Below are 15276 nucleotides of genomic sequence, written 5' to 3' on the forward strand. Positions count from 1 at the left end.
ATCGATCCTCCTCCTCGCTGACCCTGAACCACCTATTGTGACATTCACAGCCCTGCGCTGTGTCCAATTTTACCTACCTGTAACTAACTAGTGTGACATTCACAGCCCTGCGCTGTGTGGAATTTTACCTACCTGTATCTACCTATTGTGACATTCACAGTCCTGCGCTATGTCGAAATTGTACCCACCTGTAACTATCAATTGTGATATTCACAGACCTGCCCCGTTTCGAATTTTACCTACCTGTAACTACCTATTGTGACATTCACAGCCCTGCGCTGTGTTGAATTTTACCTACCTGTAACTACCTATTGTGACATTCACAGCCTTGCGCTGTGTCGAATTTTACCTGCTTGTAACTACCTATTGTGACATTCACAGCCCTGTGCTGTGCCGAATTTTACCTGCCTGTAACTACCGAATGCGAACATGCACTTTCTGTAACTAGCGTCTAGATGTCTCTGGGTTTTGTGCGCTGAAATAAATGCTAAATAAATAAATACAAAATAAAATAAATAAGGATCCAGCAGGAGCATACGGCAAATGCGTGTTTACAGCATGGCTGCTGGATACCCCTCAACCCCCCCCCCGAGTAGGATAGTATTAATGACAGTTTCCACCATGCCTCGATTGACCCAGCACTCCAGAAGGCCAAGACCAGTCCTGGCCGTTACCATGGGCGTCCGGCCTAGGCTGGGATTTCGCTATAGCAGGAAGTGGCAAAACACTCTCCATCAGAAATTCTTTCAACCTATTGTGCACTCCAATGTGGTTGAACTTAAAGGGATGGTCTAGTAAACATTTTTATTTAAAAAATAGATAGGCAACATAAAAAAAAAAATACTAGCATTCTCCGTTTTAAAACTTCCTATGTAAAATTTTGAGCTATTCAAGCTCAAAATTCGCAAAAGCAAGCACATGGGCGCATCCATTTTGTGAAATGGAGGCCCTCCTGTGCTGGCTTTTGCTTTTGCGGCACTAATGAAGGAAAAGCCAGCCAGCTGTAGTAAACAAAGGCTACCGCTGGGTGGCTTTCCCTTCATTAGTGCTGTAGGCGGAGGACGGGGACTGGAGACCAGAGCAGGAAAGCTGCAGCTGAATCTTGGTAAGTGCTATTTATTTATTTTTTTAAAATAAGCACAAGCTGCGGTTTTTTTTCTAAGTTTTCCGGGCTGGAGGAGCCCGGAAAACTTAGAAATAAATCTGCAGCTTTAAAAACGTTGTATTTATGTTTGCGGTTGCTTTTGAAGCGACTGCAAACATAAATACAACGTTATTGTGTTGGAAAACGCTGCGGTTTTTCTTTCCGAGTTTCTCAGGCTCCTCGGAGGAGCCTGAGAAACTCGGAAAGAAAAACCGCAGGGTTTTCCAACACAACCGCGTTGTTTCTGCCTGAATCTGCTTTCCCATTTGGGGCTCCCCACGGGGAGCCCCAGAGCCCCAAATGGTAAAGCAGATTCAGGCAGAAACAACGCGGCATTGCGGAAAACAACCGCGTTGTTTCTGCCTGAATCTGCTTTCCCATTTGGGGCTCTCGGGCTCCCCACGGGGAGCCCGAGAGCCCCAAATGGGAAATCAGCTGTAGGTAGAAAGACTACGTGGCATGTAAACATAACCGCGTGCGTTTCTGCCTGCTGTGGCTTTCACTTTGGGTCTCCGGTGCTCCCGAGCACCGGAGACCCAAAGTGATAGCCACAGCAGGCAGAAACACACGCGGTTGTGTTGCAAAACGCTGCGGTTTTTCTTTCCAAGTTTCTCAGGCTCCTCCGGCTTTCTAAGATTTCCGGGCTGGAGGAGCCTGAGAAACTTGGAAAGAAAAACCGCAGCGTTTTCCAACACAATAACGTTGTATTTATGTTTGCGGTCGCTTCAAAAGCGACCGCAAACATAAATACAACGTTTTTAAAGCTGCGGTTTTATTAATAAGTTTTCCGGGCTCCTCCAGCCCGGAAAACTTTGAAAAAAAAACGCAGCTAGTGCTTATTTTAAAAAAATAAATAAATAGCACTTACCGAGATTCAGCTGCAGCTTTCCTGCTCTGGTCTCCGGTCCCCGTCCTCCGCCTACAGCACTAATGAAGGGAAAGCCACCCAGCGGTAGCCTTTGTTTACTACAGCTGGCTGGCTTTTCCTTCATTAGTGCCGCAAAAGCAAAAGCCAGCACAGGAGGGCCTCCATTTCACAAAATGGATGCGCCCATGTGCTTGCTTTTGCGAATTTTGAGCTTGAATAGCTCAAAATTTTACATAGGAAGTTTTAAAACAGAGAATGCTAGTATTTTTTTTTATGTTGCCTATCTATTTTTTAAATAAACATTTTTACTAGACCATCCCTTTAAATAACAATGACTAACAAGGTAAAGTTCATCCGAGATTCTGCTTCCAGATTTTCGTAAAGGGCCAATAGCGCACACAGCACTTGATTTATCTCGAGAAGTAGGCTGTCCTGCCCTTCGCCCACAGGAGCAGAAATGCCATTGTCAATGCATTTCAACAATGCAGACATATGTCTGGGAGACACCGGAGCAGGAGCAGACACATAGGAAGATATTGAGGAATCGGTATCGTGAGTTGATACTTCCATTAAGTGTGGGTATCCTCCAGACTTGCCTGTACACCCTGATGCTGGTCATTAACAAACTCAGACGCGCTCAAAATGCTGTTGTCAGAGATGTTCGTTATTTGCATGGCAAAAGGAGTCAAAGGTGCTGCTTCGGTCATAAATTGATCTATGTTAGCATACTCCACCAGTTCCCACACTGGGTTAAAGAAAGCTGTTATCATAGGGCTATTAACTCTATGCTTCAGTTCTTTTGACATTGCACGGACGGAGCAACCACAGCCGGGGCCGTATTCACCTCGGACGGACCCTCGCCGGGTGACAACGGTAGAGGTAAGTTTACTGCAAGTTGCATTGCTACCGAAAGAGAGAGGCGCATTTTTACTTGTTTGACCCTGCTACAGAGATTGTGCATACACGCGAGTCCGGCAAGAATAACACTCATCAGCACTCCTTAACGATGGTCTGGGGAGCAAATGCTGATTGTAGGTGATTTTCCTCCGTTTGTCACCGTCTGCCGAACGGACAAACTAAAGTACACACTGCACGATGTTCGCCAGTGTAGGATTTTAAAGTACACGAGCCCTCCTCCTTCACAAATGACGGTGTAGACAGCCTGTCAGGCTTGCAGCATGAACGCTGAAATACCAGCAACACTTCCTGCCAAACTGCAGTACACACTGCGCACACCACACGCTCCCCGTCGGTGTAGGATTGTAAAGTCCAGGAGCCCTCCTCCTTCACAAATGACAGTCCAATTGTAAACATAGCTCTTCCACCTTTTCCTTCTCATACTTTTCTGATCACCTTATGTATCCGTCATCCTCCTCCCAATTATCTACTTTGAATTTTGCTCTACCCTACCACTACTGAATGTTCTCTTATACTACTCCTTTGCCTGACAGGCAAAAGCGCTTTGACGCCATTTACTATGACAGTAGGCGCTATACAAATGCAAGATAATATAACATATATGCCAACATTCGGAAGCACTTCAGTTGGAGATTTGTTTCCAACTGCGGGAAAAATGAACTCCTATAGGATTGCATTGGGGCTAATTTATTTTAGGCGAGAGAAAGTGAAAAATAGCAATAGTTTTAATGGGAAATAGCAGGAGTTTCACACCTAAATCGCGAGGGTTAGCATGTATGATCTCCCCTTGCGGGTATCGAAGTCATGCCAGCAGGATCATGATGAGGTGCAAAGGTCAAGTCATCAAGCTTAGAATGAAATAGTTCTGCATTACAGTTTCGGAGTTTGTTGAGTTTGACATTTTATTTTTATGTTACATTATTTGTATTAATGATTAGGAGAACATTACAACAAATTGATAAACATACAAATTGTTGATGAATAATTTGTAACGTAAGGATTATTAAATACAATAAATATTAAGTAATACATGTAAATGTAAATCTAAATAAGATAACTTGCAAAATTGTTATTAAAAACTAATTTGATGTTATTGCTTATGGGTAGGGCTGTGTAGTAAGAGGAGATACGACGAGAGAACTTTAACTTGCTTACAGTTTTGATCCGTCAGTGGCGGAAGAAGAGAGAGTTGACCGCGGACTCGGTTATGGAGTACCAGGGAGCAGGATTGGTGGCTACGGTCACGTGATGTTACAGTACAGGCATTCGAGTTGGAACTACAAAAAGACTACTTTCACGGAAATTGTAGTTTGCTTTATAGTGCAGATTGTTTGAAGTGTTATATATATTTACTGATCGAGAAGTAAAGTTATTGATCAGTATGTTAGAGCTGGTCGTCTCTCTTAAGCTCTTCACAATGAATTCATAGGACACAGAATTCTAGTATAGAACTCTGTGGTAAAAGTTTATTTTTTTAATTAAAACCCTGCTCTCGGCTTCCGCATACACAAAACATAGAAGAAGGTGACTGACGAGCCAGCTTTGAGGAAGTCTGTAAAATGCCGGGCGCCGCTGATTTTAACATTTCGTTCACCGCGTTAATTTTGAAGAGATGCTACTAATCAAAATATTGGAGATTGCCACGATTTCTAAAGTATTTATATTTCGATATGTAATACTGTTGAGAATTGTGTCTGCATATCTAAAGATATGTTACATTTTTATTTAAAAAATGATTCTCATTGAGTCGAGTATTTATTTTAGAATTTTGTTTCTCCAGAGATATAATAAGAATGTATGCCGATAGTAAATGTTCGGTCCTAGAATGACGAAGCCGTTCCTGGAGTACCTTTTCTAGCTCTAGGGCCTCCATTTTTCCTGCTTCCTCACTTTCGTTTTCTTCTTGGGCTGCCTATTCTGCGCATGCGTGAACCTTTTCGTGCTCACTTGTCCCTGTTTCAGAGCACTGTTTGCCGGTATCTCTCTGTTTGCTTCTAACTGTGCAGTCCTGATTACGGGATCCTTGCATAATCGCGGTAAGTTTGGAACCTCGTTAATGTGGAGAGTGAAAATGGGACCCGGGATTGATGGCTGTGAGGAGTGAGGGACGGGGGTGGTACAGTGACTGTGCAATCCTGATAGATCCTTCGGCGCACAGCCCGCGCCTGACAGTACACCTTGCTTTACCTCGTTCCCCACCACTTTTGGAAGTAAATTGGATGTTATTGTGTATATTTTCCTTACTTAAAACCCACATCTCGACTACTGTGAACATACGTGCTTTCTGGAAACACATCCAGCACAGGTCAAAGCAGTAGAAGCATTTCCTTCTCGCAGCGCAGCCTCCATGTTAAACACTATTCCGGAGGTTGCAAGCACTAAGAGCGAAGCAGTCACTGTCGGATTAGAACAATTATTAGTTATGGGCACTGTTGTGACTGCACCTGGGGTCACGCAGGCCAGTCAGTCCATCGCTGGGGGCATCCAGCACATACCTTGTCATTGTTGTTGCGGGCTGATTTATGGGCACATGAGCCAGCTTGTGGGGTGGTGGAGGCACCTACCGTACTTAACTGCAGGTATCACCCCGATGAGCTGTGATCACACGGACCCAGCCAACATGCTGGGGGCACCCAGTTTACATTAGTTGACAGGGGATACCCTGCCAGCCCACGAGCACACAGGCTCTTCCATGACCTGGGAGCACCCATGCCAACACCAAAGACGGCGCCGGTGTTTCCCAGCAGGGGCATCGACGTCTGCATGCAGAGTTGCCCAGCAGGGGCTCTGCAGGCGCATGCCAATAGGGCTTCCCGGCAGGGGCCCTACTGGCATGGGGGTTGGGGGAGACCATCATGGAGAGCGTTGCCCAGCAAGGGCACTGTCCTGGTGGAGGACAACTGCAGGGCAGGCCCTCATCCAGCTATGCAGCGCCATGCTGGCGCTGGTAAGAACAACACAGCGCATATGAGTCAGTTGGTCCAAGACTAATGAGACTCCTTTCATTGATTCCGTCGCATGGTCACTGACACGTGACATGACCATGAGCCCTGGGAGATACCATGCTCCCAGGAGGGGTGATACACCATAGGCAACTTAGAAAATTGTGACTTTCTCCGACAAACTGAGTGTCTGCTGCAGCATTTTTATTGTAAAGCGTTGGAATTAGTGCACTACTTAAATGTTGGAGTTTGTGGAGCCTACAATGATGGCTCTTAGCCTTTAGTGTTGTCGCCAAGGCGGGTGAAAAACACCTAATTTCATCAGCCGGTGCAGGCCTTTTGAGGTGTATGGGCGTGTAGGGGACTTGGGGGTGAATCCGCTGAAACAAGGCAGGTGACACCCGCCAAATGTTTGAGTTGGGAGGAGGTATGCAATGATTCCTTTTGGTAATTCAGGACGAACATAGACGTCCTTAGCACTAGGACTGGGTGAAATTCTGTTCCGCCTGCCGTGGAAAGGAAATCTGAAAGACTTGGATCCATTGGGACAAAATCTGCCGTTGCGCCACCTGTGTATTGAAAAGAGCAATGCAGAGATTCTCGTGCAGCTGCACAAGCCTAACAAGAATTGAACAAAAAGCTGCGTGAAGTTCTTCGTGCCACTGTGCGAGCCTAGCATGGATCGAAAACAACGGCACAAAGTTTCTTGTGCCGCTAATGCAAACCTACCATGGATCAAACAAAAAATCTGTGCAAAGTTTCTGGTGCTGCTGCTCAAACCTAGTATGGATTGAAAAAAGACCTGCACAAAGTTTCTTGTGTCTCTGCATGAAGAAAAAACTGTGCACATTTTCTCGTGTCGCTGCACAAAACTGGCACATAGGTCTGGGTGATATTGACCAAAAGTCATATCTTGCTGAATTGTGATATATATCTGCTCAGTTGTAAGCCACCAACTACATGTGAGATGTTACAAACACCTTTATTAGACATTGATCAAAGTAAAGTGTAAATACAGGGTTCCTCTTCATGTTTGAGAATACAGACAGCTGGGTAAATATCAAAATGTTAATTAAAAAAATGGTAGTTTATGTATGTAAACATATATATTCAATGTTTATTTAATTGTTTGAGTTTGCTTTCTAAGCGCGGATCAGGAATTCGAACCTCTGTTGCTCTGCACGGTCTTGCTTCCAAGACCAGCGCATTGCCCCTGTGCGATATTTAACGATATTTGCCCATCCTACATCGATACTGAAAATATATTGATATACAAAACTCGATGTATTGCCCAGCCCTACTAGCATGGATCAAAAAAGGACCTGTGTGAAGTTTCTCGTCACGTGACAGGACTCGCCAACACTCGCCAACACTCTATAATATCTTCACCAAGCCACTCTTCGACGATCTCGATAATCTGGGTGTCACCTATACCAACTACGCAGACGATACCCAGATTCTCTTACCACTTACTGGGGATTATGTTGAAGACCTGGCTCTGGTGAACAGAGTCTATAGCATCGTTCAAGCATGGATGGCCATACATGGCCTATGCTTGAACGATGACAAAACAGAGCTTATCATCCTGGGCACGGCAGCCCGCATCTCCAAACTCAACCAAAACTACTCAGCCTTCATCATCGATGGCAACACTATCAAGGTCGCCAGAGAAGTAAAAACCTTAGGTTTCTACCTTGATGCAACACTATCCTTAACCAAACAGGTGAACTCACTGGCCTCATCCACGGCCTATACATGTAAATTAATACGTGCTGGGAAACATTTCTTATCAGATGACAGTTGTCTTATCCTAGCCAGAGCCCTCATCTTATCAAAACTAGATTACTGTAACGGCCTTTACATAGGGACAACCAAACAAATCATCAATAGAATTCAAGTGCTCCAAAATAATGCACTTAGAGCAGCCTTAAGCATCCCGAGAAGAGCACATATATCAGAAATAAGACGTAAACACAAATGGCTCTCTACTCAAGAAAAAATCAACCTTAAATCTGCCTCCATCATCCATAAATGCTTAAACAACAAAGCCCCCAGCTACCTTTCAGAACGCTTCAATAGGAAGAATCCCTCCAGACCTACAAGGACAGTCAGCCCTAACTGCCTCCTAGTGCCCAGATTTAAATTTACCACTATTGGAGGTTCCAGCTTCCCAGTCAAGGCAGCTCAGTTATGAAACGCCCTACCACCTGCACTTAGATCCGACCAAACGTTCAACAACTTCAGAAAGAATACTATAAAATGGCTCACCGAGAATGCAACATAAATGGCACTCTACCTCTCGCACCTCCACTTGCACTCTACCTGACTTGCTATCTTGCTCGCCATTGATTTGACTGTTTGGTGGCGCTATATCTGCACTTGTACTTGTCTCACCTGTAGAGACAAAAACTGCCTACTCTGTAACTTGCATGCTCTGTAACTTGTAACTTCTGTAACCAAGCTGTAAACAGCCTTGTCTCTTGCGCCCTGCTACCTCAGGGTCCGGTGCGCATAACAAATAAATAAACAAACAAACAAACAAACATGGGAGCGAAATCCCACACCCTGTGCAAAATTTCAGTGGCAGTTATGTTGATTTGGTGGTTCGGGCGGAAGCGGAATTCAGTACGGATTCTGCACAGTTTCCTTTGTGGGTCAAAATGTGGCACACCCTTTATTGGCCCTTTCAGCTTCACTACAACATTTTGCTCATTTTGTTATGGGGAAACTGATCAGTCCTTCTGACCATCAGTACTCGGAAACTGTTTCCCTTTTGACTTTTACACTTTTTTGTAACGTTTTAACATGGCACATAGCATTTTACAATGCAGTGCCATGGGGATACATGTGTAGCACCCTAGCTTTTTATGCTTGGGAATTTTGGCTCCTTTTATACGTGCCTAAGGACGAGCTGCTATTTTTACAATTTTTGTGTTATTTCTAATGTGCACATCTGTGTTGAACGCACGTGGCTAGTGCCCTAAACTGGCCACGCCACAAGATTTTTCACTTGTTCTTTGGCTGTATTGTTGTTTGGCCTAGTGATGCCTTAGTGTGTGCATGGCTCAGGGAGTTGGTGGGACTGTCTGGTCCCACTCCACATCAGTGGTACCAATGATTCTAGTTGTGGGGCATGAATGAAACCAATAGTTGTACCTGATTGGGCAACTACTGGATGTTTCAATGGTGCAGATCGTTACCATTGATGGGCTCGGACTTCAGGCTGGATTTGGGATAATAAAAATGGCCTCCTGCTGCCATTTCTTCAGATCAGTGTTGGAGACGAGAATCCTGTGTAGAAGACAGCCAACTGAAGATCGGAAGACGACTCCTGAAGAGGCCCAGCATCCCCTCCTGTGTCTGGCACAGTTAAGCCCTGTTGGACAACCTAATCTGTGAAGGCCCTGTGCAGTACTTCAACCCCTCGAGTGGTGGGACCAACCAGTCTCAATGTGTTCTCATGGATTCAGTTGTAAGTGTCCCTGGACCACCCAGTGGTCTGACCAGATCTCCAATGGGCTACCTCGCTGGAACCGTTGCCGTTCTGCCTTTTGCAGATGGAACTTCGGTGGATCAGAGCTTGTGGTGTAAGTGGCTTTCCTACCGAATTTCAGCCTCCCAGTTTCAAGGGATCCTGATCTGGAAGGTCTTCAACCATGACTGGAAGGATGCCTGCCGCCTGTGTTCGGTGACAGTTGCTTTAACTCTTCTTCGCCTGTCCGGTGAAGTTTATGCATCAGTGCTTTCTGCATTTCTCCATCGCCAAGGGTTTCACTCTGCTCCTGGAACCGACTGGAAGAACCCTTGTACCCACAGCTCCTGGGCACCTCTCACCACAACGAACGGTAGGAAAACCAACCTCCCCTCTACACCCCACTTCCCCCCCCAGTAGGAGGGGTAAGTAAACGCAAAGCATCTGTCTCTCCGTCCTCCATAAGATAACATTTAGAAGAAGTCTCTTTGTATCCTTCCATTCCACTGCTTTTTGGTCGTCGCAACTGACATTAAAACCTGAAAGATAAGAACACGTTTTTACTTACCAGTAACTTTGTTGCATCTCTTCCCGTTCACCAACACAAGTATTTACCTGCAGATACATTCTGGGATGAAGCATTCCGACTTTTGGGCACAAGGCCCCACTCTTCATAGGGATTGGACTTGTTCCATCTTACTCGACCACTTAGCTTCTTTTATTGATTTAAGTAATTGAATGCTTATGGGGGCTGTATATATTTTATTTGTTGCGTAATATTACCACCTGCTTGTTTCATTTTGTAGTGTATGTGTGTTTGTGAGATCTAGAATTAACATTTCATTTTTATACATACCTGTCTAATTTGAATTATTGTGTGCTTCACTGTGTGGACCCCGACGCCACTCGCACTCTCCTGAGAATAGCCTTGACTGCTCTCCATTGCTATGTTGATTGGGTTTTGGCAAACCTCAGAGTTCCCCCTGTTCACTAGAACTAGGGTGGCCTCCTAATGTCCACCAGGCCAGAGTGTACAAATTCATCTTAACAGCAGGGGTATGAGTTATGGTTGCATAGCTTACCGTAACTTCATTTTTCTTTTTGTGCTGCAACCCTAATGTCCCTTGAACTTTTTTTTTTTTCTTTTTTTTTTTTTTTAATTCTCTGAATTTCAAAGGTTGTTGTTCGAGTAACTTAACCATAACATTCCTTAAAGTTGTTGAAATAGTGTAAATGAGCAATTAATGACTGGTCAACAGAACAAAACAGCGAGTGAAATGTTTATCAACTGAATAACAATTTAAAAATGTTCATTCTGACATTGTATTTAGAAATGAACACATACAGAAATTCTCTTGATCATTTTAGCTTGGACAATCCTCTCGATGAGTCTCTAAACTAGAGAAACTCGCATAGGGATGGAAGAAGATGAGAACAATGAGGCTGTAAATCGTGTCAGGATTTAAGATATGCGGATGCCAATCACAACATAGTTACTGCACATATTATGAGCATTTCACTTCTATGCTGATGAAAAAAGTACAGGGAAACGGAGAACAATTTGAGGTGTCTTATGAGATGTGTAAAGTATTTGGGGATGATACATTCATGAGGAACCACAGTTCAAAACCATCTTCATTTAAAGGTGCCCGTGGATCCTCCAAGCCTTCCTGTGTCTAGAGCCTTCCATTCAGGGCTTATGGAGAAAGCTGAAGGGTGTTGGCTCTCCCGTTTTCTTGTGCATGGTTTCAACTAGTCCAAGTGACACCCTTGCACCGCAAAAGCCATACATTCCTGATCATCCCTGAGACTTAGGACCTCCTTATGTCATTGGGTGATTTTACACAAAAAGGTGCCAGACAGTCTCTACATATATAAATACAAACATCTAACCCATCTCGCTCTACCTACCTATTGTGACGATTCACAGGATCTTGTCACTTCCCTTTCCTATGAGGCTAGCGGTGCTTGAAATTAAGATTGGATGCACAGGAGCTAAAAGCAGCTCCTGGGTCTGGGTATCCAGCAACAACCAGTGACCAGGATCTAGTACTGGGAATGAAGAGCTAGTACATAGCGTTCCACAAATCTACCTCCCACACATGATGGAAACCTATAATGGTGTCGATTACTTATAAACGCATATGCTTTAAATGCAGTCTAAATGTGCCCTAATTTTTATTTATAGATTGTTCTAAATGCACAGAGTTAAATCCTCATCCTCATTGGTGTTTGTTCAGCATCAATTGACCTGGGGAGCCAAAAGCAGCTCCTGGTATATGTTGTTGTAAAGCTAACCAGACTATTGTAGGCTGCTAGCAGGAGCTAAATAGCTCAACAGAGCTTCAAGAGTATTCCTTTGGATTAACCTGCCTCATGACAGTGGTGATACTCAGAAAACCAAGAGCCAAGTATTCCTCAGGAGTGAACTCCCTGGTCACAGTGGGAACCCCAGCATATGTGTAAGATGCCAAAGGGAGCAAGAACTGTCGGGAGTAATCTCCCCAATAGTCAAGAGATAAAAAGTCCTGACAAAGCTCGAATAATAATTGATAAAGCCTTAGTCTGTTGTTCACAAACACTTGTGAGGAAGTAAAGAGACTTCTGAAGACTCGTTCAAAGGACTTTCCAGGAGCAGTCTTCAGAGCTCTTCCAGATAGACCACAGGGGTCGAAATTAAGATTGCAAACACAGGAGCTAAAAACAGCTTGTGGGTATCCAGTATTAATCAGTGACCTGAAGCTACCAATGGGGAACGAGGAGCTAGTGCATAGCGTTCTGCAAATCTAACTTCCTCATAAGATGCCAACATAACATTTTTACCTTTTTATTTATGACCGCTTACCCTTTAAATGTTATGTAATGTGCATTTATTAATTGTCCCTAATGCAGAGAGTTAAATTAACATAGTTGTGGTTTATTTGGCATCTGTTGGCCTGAGGTGGCAAAAGTAGGTCCTGGTTGTGGTTGGTTTCATGTCAACCAGGCTCTTGTATGCTACAGCCAGGAGCTAAATAGCTCCCAGCTCCCCTAAATATTATGGGCTTTTGTCAGGTGGCTTGGCACCCCTCTTGCATACAAAAACGTTCTGGTATTGAAGCCTCCATACTAAACATTTGTGTTAGAAAACCCATTTGAATCATTATTGTGACTGGGGGTGGGGGGATACATAAACTTTCCTCTACCTATTCCTGTTCCACAGTGTTCAGGTTTTTACGGAAATTGAGTAAATTAACTTTGTGCCGAAGAGTCAAGGCAGGGTATCCATGCTTTCGGGTTCAAGGTAAGGATCTTCCATTGCCCAGGACACGTCTGGCTGGCTGGATTTTAGAGCAGGGAATGTCTCTTCAAGCAATACCTCCTGGCACAGCATCCTCTCCCACCTTTGCAGCATCAAATTATTTGACTGTCACATGAGAGGAAAGTCCTCCTCATTTAGGTACTTTTATTGAATCTACAATATTTCATGGGACTCGCTACTAGATCCACAATGACACCATAAACAATTTCGTACAATTGGGGTGCCAAGGCTTGCACCCCAATTGTACGACCCTATCTTTCTACCCTTGCCATATCCAATTTTTACATTCACCTATCACAGTCTATCCTTCACATAGCAGCTTCAGGTCTCTTTGCTAGTCCCGCTATTGGCTGTTGGTGTTTATTTAGTCGGGGATATTAATTGCATTTTCTGTCAACAAATGCCTCCATGTTTCAGAGGTGTGTTTAATTGCACGCTTTACACTACTATGCACTACCGTTTGCAATGTCCCAGGTCCTCTGTTCCTTGACTCCTATTACCTCTCCCTGCCGCTCCCTCCTATACTTCTGGATCTCATCTTGTCCTTATTTTCTCTTCTCCCTTACAGACCTCCTCTGTCTCTGCCTCGCTGTGTCCTGATCACCATCTTCTCCTTTTCTGTCATTTTTCCTCCCCTTCTCATACATGCTATCGTCGTGATCTTGGCTTTTCACACTCTCTTTTGTCTCCTCCTGGGCCTCTCGCCGCCCCTCTCGTACTGCCTTTGCATATCTCTGCCGACGATGCTGCTTCTTTCTCCCCGTCTTCTGCCCTTGACATGCTTTACCATGCTTCCCCCTTTCTCGCCTACCTATAAAACCTCACAACCATGGCGCACGTCGCTGCTCTGCTCGATGTGGAGGACTATTCGCTGGCTAAGTCATATTCTGACTCTTCTTTACTGTCTTCCCTTCACTTTTTTCCATATTGCTCTTCTTTCTGCCAATCAATCGTGTTACTCTGATCTCCTTCATTTCTTTTCTCATCCCAGTCGCCTTTTCCAAATGCTGTCCTGTATACTCTCTCCTCCTTCCCCTGACCCGACTCTTCCCTCTTCGCTTCCCAAATCGCCTCCTCCTTTATCTCTGAAGTTGCCCTTTTCTGCTCTGCTTTTGTCTTTTCTTCCACTTCTTTCGCATCCCCCGCCTCCCTGCTTGAATGTCCTTCTTTCTCGCACTACATTTCTACTGTCTGGAGCTCATCCCGCTTCTGCTCCCTCTAATCCTGTTCCTTCCTCTCATTTCTAAAGTCTATCCCTGTTTATTGTCTTCTTTTTAATATCTCTTTTGTCCTCACCCTATCCCATTTTCTTTAAGCGTGCTCCGATTCTTCCTATCCTTTAAAAAAGCTCTCACTTGTCCCTTCTCTCCTGTCTAATTTCCGACCCATACCCCTTCTTCCCTATCTCTCCAAGCTCTTGGAACGTCTCGTCTACTCTCAAGTCGCTCATTTTATCTCTTACATTTCCATTCTTCCCTGCCTCAATCCGATTTCGATTCTCACCACTCAAAGCGATTGTTAAAGTGACTGTGTTACTCTTATCTGTGACTCTCGTCTTTCTCCTCTTCTGATTCTCCTTGATTGGTCAGCCGCTTTCGACACCGTTGTTCACTCTTTTCTCTTTTCTTCTTGTGGATTTTCTGGGTCTGTCCTACGTTGGTTTCAGTCTTATCTATCCATTCACACTTGCTCGGTTTCTTGGGCTGGCAAATCCTCCCCTAATTTGTACCGTGTTGTCGGGGTGCATAATTTCAAGCTGTAGGTGCTTTATATGGGCAGTTTTGCCTGTTAACAGGGTCAGGGACTGCTGTTGACGGATATGTCTGCGCAGGCTCCTCAGTGCACGCTTTCAGTGTTCGGTGCTGCCAGTGCATGTTAAGGCACGCATAGAGATGTCTCTGCACAAAGCATATAGATGCATGGCAGGGAAGAGGTGACTAGCTGTAGTCGGGGGTTGATATTTTGGCACAGTAAGTGGGGAGATGGGCATAGAATGACCAGGCAATATTCTACAACACTGTTGCCCCACCTCTGTCCTGTCTCATGCAACCCCCTCCCATTCTCTTTGTAGGCCCAGGTTTGCCCGCGATCATGTCGCCATGGCAGAGGGGGGGAAGTAGGTATGCCAGATAGAGCAAAGGCAGGGTGCAAGGAAAGCCACCAATCCCCATGAGAATTATCACAAGCTCACCAAGTTGTTGCTTGTGTATGTTTTCTTTAATGTTAATTGTTTTTTGGTCTTCAGGTTGCCCTTGATGGAAGGGGGCAAAGTTGCTTCGATTTAAAAGCAGCAAGGGGGAAATGCACTTTCTTAAAATCATAACTTATTAAAACTACCCCAGACAAAGCAACTGCATACAAAATGTAAAAAGTCTTTTTTTTTTTTTTAAAAGACATGTACGATTTTATCTAGTGCATTATTTGGGGTGCGGCAGAATTAAAGCTTTGTCTGGCCCACAGCAGTGACATGTTGGCGCTGCCCATCTGGCAATGGGGAACCACAGGGAGAAGCCAAGTTGTATGGGCTGTCGCAGTGGTTGTGGCGTCCCTCCGTGCTCCCAGGGTGATGCAGTAAAGTGCTCCAGATAATCTTTGTAGATGCATTGCTAGGGTGCTGGCTCGGCTCTTCGT

At 44.7% G+C, this 15276-nt stretch overlaps 1 protein-coding gene across 1 annotated transcript in view; it reads left to right on the forward strand.

Moving 5' to 3' along the window:
• Positions 1–4808: 4808 nt before the first annotated feature.
• Positions 4809–15276, forward strand: part of PSMA4 (proteasome 20S subunit alpha 4) — a 324356-nt gene continuing 313888 nt past the window's right edge. Inside the window, exon 1 of the mRNA XM_069642068.1 lies at positions 4809–4966. The gene's annotated coding sequence lies outside the window, so the exon portion shown is untranslated. The remainder of the gene's footprint in view (positions 4967–15276) is intronic.

This window comes from Ambystoma mexicanum, chromosome 1q (assembly GCF_040938575.1).
Source record: "Ambystoma mexicanum isolate Mex_15411 chromosome 1q, UKY_AmexF1_1, whole genome shotgun sequence".
In the NCBI taxonomy this organism is placed as follows: domain Eukaryota; kingdom Metazoa; phylum Chordata; class Amphibia; order Caudata; family Ambystomatidae; genus Ambystoma; species Ambystoma mexicanum.